This window comes from Coffea eugenioides, unplaced genomic scaffold, assembly GCF_003713205.1.
Source record: "Coffea eugenioides isolate CCC68of unplaced genomic scaffold, Ceug_1.0 ScVebR1_2605;HRSCAF=3665, whole genome shotgun sequence".
Classification (NCBI taxonomy): Eukaryota; Viridiplantae; Streptophyta; class Magnoliopsida; order Gentianales; family Rubiaceae; genus Coffea; species Coffea eugenioides.
In genome coordinates this window covers 1-5000 of record NW_020863107.1, presented here as the reverse complement: position 1 = coordinate 5000, position 5000 = coordinate 1, and the positions used below count along the sequence as shown (strand labels likewise).

General features: G+C 33.3%; 1 non-coding gene across 1 annotated transcript; it reads right to left on the bottom strand.

Moving 5' to 3' along the window:
• Window positions 1-4247: 4247 nt before the first annotated feature.
• On the bottom strand, window positions 4248-4320 carry TRNAF-GAA. The gene has a single exon. It is a non-coding gene; the product is annotated as a tRNA-Phe (tRNA).
• Between the last annotated feature and the right edge of the window lie 680 nt (window positions 4321-5000).

Genomic DNA, 5000 nt, shown 5'->3' with positions numbered 1-5000 from the left:
TTATCTACATGATAAAATATGTATCACAAGCAATAAGGGCTATAGCTCAGTTGGTAGAGCACCTCGTTTACACGCGCGCCAATGTTTTTCAAGGTAATCCATCATACAATCAAATCAAAAAATTGTGATCTTAATTGAGAAATCGATGTCTTACCCCATAACTTTGAGGGAACAATAGCCTGACAAAGGGTTCGGTTCGATTGGGGTGCCCATTTAGGTTAGGCACAAAATGGACACTCTCATGGATTTGAGGTATTGATAAGGTGAATATCCAATATTTTCAATGCTAGGCTTAATGAGTATAAGGACCTCAAAAAATCTCTTTTCGTCCTATGAACTTTAAGGTGTATGAAGTTTCATTTTGTAAGCGGAACGGTAGAGACTTCATTTGACTTAGGTTGATCTAGGCCATAGGCAGACCTACGTCACGACAACCCTACCCTTGAAAGACTTTGGTAGTGCTCTTGGATTAGAATTCAAAATAATAAATCGGAGCACATGGAGCCATCTTCTTATCTTATTTTTTTGTCAAAAGAAAAAAATATGGCAGACTAGCTGATATTTCGATCAGTTAATGAAAGAGCCCAATGCAAAAAAAATGCATGTTGGGTCTTTGAAACAGTTCAGATCATTTTGATAATAAAAAGTTTGATCTGTTTTACCGAGAAGGTCTACGGTTCGAGTCCGTATAGCCCTATAATTTAATTATAATAAAAAATGAAAATGAATTAATGAAAATTCAAAATACAAAAAACGAAATTGTATAATTTTTATTTCTTCATTATTCTTTGTTGCTTGGAACTAACGAGTCGGTTCATCGAAATAAAATTATTCCTATAAGCTCACTCACAGGAATTCTTTAAAACAGAAAACTAAAAGCAAAAGGCGGATATTTCAATAGATCTAATTGATATTTTTCCAATCGCAGATAAACAAAGCAACCTTTCGTCATTAATCTTCGGAGGTGAAGGTGAATTTCATATGAATTTTCCTGTTTGTTCACAAGAAGTTCGTGATATTCCCTTTCTTTGGTATACCTAATCTTGTTGGTGAATTTTTGAAGTAAAAATCGTGACACGAGCCGCCCTGTTAAAAACCCCAATGGATCTAGGAATGACCTCCTGCGCTTGTGTACAAATTAAAGCTTGTTGAAAGATGAATACCTTTGGTAAGTTTCGTTATTAAATAGGCCTTCGTATACCTTACCTAGGCCTAGCGAAGCACAGGGGGCAGTCTTCTTTTTCTGTAATCAATCAAGAGAAACCGAAACCCCTCCGCCGGGATGGGATCCTAATATAAAGGAATATACCAAGACCAAGATATTCTAAATCCTGAGATGAAAATTCCCATCCAGTATCTTACTTGTTCTATTCTAAATGACTAAGAAAAAAAAAAAAGACCTCCTGATTCTATTCATAAAAAATGGAAAGCTATCAAGAATTTTATTTATTTTATTCAATTTCAAAAAATATAAAAAAAAATGGATAATCTATATAATAGATATTAATTAAGTAAGTAGAAGTTAATAAAAAAAAAAAGAAATTCAAAATTCTAAACAAAAACGAGAATTCTTTTTTATTTTGTTTATTTTGAATTCCCCTTCTTTAGAGAGAATCCTGTGAAAATAAGAAAATTTGTATAAAAGTAAGATGGAGATATAGAGTTATACTAAGTAAAAAAATCGAAATTAAGTATAATGGAAATAGGATTCTACCTTGAAATGAGATATGTTTCGCAGTAAACAAAGGAAACTCGTCAATTCAATAAAAATGAATTCTTGTTTTGATTGAATTGAGTAAAATAAAAAGTTATGGTATGGATGACTTGACAATTCCAATTCTAATCGAGCAATCCGGTATATTTTCCACGTTCATAGGAGTGTGTCTATGTTTCTTCTTTACGAATATGATATTTTTTGGACATTTCTAATAATATCAAGTCTTATTCCTATTTTGGCATTTTTTATTTCCGGAATTTTAGCCCCGATTAGCAAAGGGCCGGAGAAACTCTCTAGTTATGAATCGGGTATAGAACCAATAGGCGACGCTTGGTTACAATTTCGAATCCGTTATTATATGTTTGCTCTAGTTTTTGTTGTTTTTGATGTTGAAACAGTTTTTCTTTATCCATGGGCAATGAGTTTCGATATTTTGGGTGTATCTGTATTTATAGAAGCTTTAATTTTTGTACTTATCTTAATAGTTGGTTTAGTTTATGCATGGCGAAAGGGGGCATTGGAATGGTCTTAGCTCCTGAATATTCAGACAATAAAAAGAAAAAAGGAAAAAAATCAAAATAAAATTGAGACTGTTATGAATTCCATTGAGCTTCCTTTACTTGATCGAACAGCCCAAAATTCAGTTATTTCAACTACATTAAATGATTTTTCAAATTGGTCAAGACTCTCTAGTTTATGGCCACTTCTCTATGGTACCAGTTGTTGTTTCATTGAATTTGCTTCACTAATAGGGTCACGATTCGACTTTGATCGTTATGGACTAGTACCAAGATCAAGTCCTAGACAGGCAGATCTAATTTTAACAGCCGGAACGGTAACAATGAAAATGGCCCCTTCTTTAGTGAGATTATATGAACAAATGCCTGAACCAAAATATGTTATTGCTATGGGAGCATGTACAATTACAGGAGGGATGTTCAGTACCGATTCTTATAGTACTGTTCGGGGGGTTGATAAGCTAATTCCTGTAGATGTCTATTTGCCAGGCTGTCCCCCTAAACCGGAAGCAGTTATAGATGCTATAACAAAACTTCGTAAGAAAATATCTCGAGAAATCTATGAAGATAGAATTAGGCCTCAACGTCAACGGTCGAATCGGTGTTTTACTACAAATCACAAGTTTCATATTAGCCGCAGTATGAATACTGGAAATTATGATCAAGGATTCCTTTATCAACCGGCATCTACTTTTACTTCAGAAATACCTACTGAAACATTTTTCAAATACAAAAGTTCAGTCTCTTCCCATGAATTGGTGAATTAGACAGTATTTCTTTGTACAAAATAAAAAAAATCTTCATAAATTTCATCGTAAAGGTGAAATACTTAATACAAATAAAAATATGGGAGAAATAAAAAAGATGCAGGGTCGTTTGTCTGCTTGGCTAGTCAAGCATGGGCTAATTCATAGATCTTTGGGCTTTGATTACCAAGGAATAGAGACTTTACAAATAAAGTCCGAGGATTGGCATTCTATTGCTGTTATTTTATATGTATATGGTTACAATTATCTCCGTTCCCAATGCGCCTATGATGTAGCACCCGGCGGGCTGTTAGCTAGTGTATATCATCTTACGAGAATAGAGTATGGTGTAGATCAACCAGAAGAGGTATGCATAAAAGTATTTGTCTCAAGGAGGAATCCTAGGATTCCGTCTGTCTTCTGGGTTTGGAAAAGTGTGGATTTTCAAGAACGAGAATCTTATGATATGTTGGGAATATCTTATGATAATCATCCACGCTTGAAACGTATCTTAATGCCTGAAAGTTGGATAGGATGGCCCTTACGCAAGGATTATGTTGCTCCCAATTTTTATGAAATACAAGATGCTCATTGAAGGATAAGAAACTAATTTCGTCTTATACAATTTCACATATTCAAGGATTATACGTTCTGTTCTAGATTAACCAGAATAATGGAAGTCTCCTTTGTATTTGGGAATTCTATAATAGGCTAACAAAAAAAAAGACAATGAGAGATTCGTTGGTATTCTTACATCCCATTTATTTGGTTTGTAAGATGCTTATCTCAGATGAGACGAACAAAGAGGATGAACTTCTACATCATGAATTTTGACTTTCTACTACGCACATTATTTAAAGGGTTTTAGAAAGTTATGTAAGTAGGAATGACGAAATCAAATATGAACGAAAATACAAAGAAATTAAAGGATATTGGATTCTATTTATTTGTATCTCTTGTGTATTTCAATTCCTCTAGATTTGATCTCAACCAATTAAATTAACCCCTTGAATATGTCTTTTGAATATATATGAAGTATTAACATTCTTTTTGAACAAAAGAAGAGCAGAAATAAAAAAGATGAAGAAATAGAATCTAATTCTTTTAGATACCTTATCTAAAAAGTTCTACCCATCTATAAAATAGATGGGGTATATCTCGCTGAAGTGGAAAACAATATGTATTTATTATGATCTAAACTATAAATATGAATGTCGATTCATATCAATTAATTTATACAAGAGAGACTTATACAAATTAATCATGTGCCAGGAACCAGATTTGAACTGGTGACACGAGGATTTTCAGTCCTCTGCTCTACCATCTGAGCTATCCCGACCAGTCCCAATGTAGCATCCTCATTTTATGAGAAAAGGGGGGCTATGTCAATTAAAAGAAGGAAAGGGGATTACAAAATTTTATCTAGGTACTAGAATTTCTTGTATCTTAAAAAAGAGTACTTTGTAAGTTTCAGTATGAATAGTTATATCGATTGTAAACCATTCAAATGGGTATTTCTTGCTCAAAGATGTTCATTTATATGTATATCATAAATAACACAAGATTTGTGATAAGAAAAGGGCTTTTCCGTCCAGATCGATTTCTAAGAGAATAGAGTAAATGAATAAGGTTTTTTGAACCGCTAACGAAAGGGGGATAGGATAAATAGTTGGGGGATCAAATATGTTTTTTGGGGATAGAGGGACTTGAACCCTCACGATTTTTAAAGTCGACGGATTTTCCTCTTACTATAAATTTCATTGTTGCCGACATTGACATGTAGAACGGGACTCTATCTTTATTCTCGTCCGATTAATCAATTCTTGAAAAGATCTATCAGACTATGGAGTGAATCATTTGATCAATGAATATTCGATTCTTTCTTCAATGTGGAATCTATTTACACCAATTCTTCCATTTTTATATAAAAAATACAGATTCAGTTGAGTCGTCATTAATCATTTAATATAGTATTCAATACGTATATACGTTTATCCTTCACTTTATCCTTTCGGAATT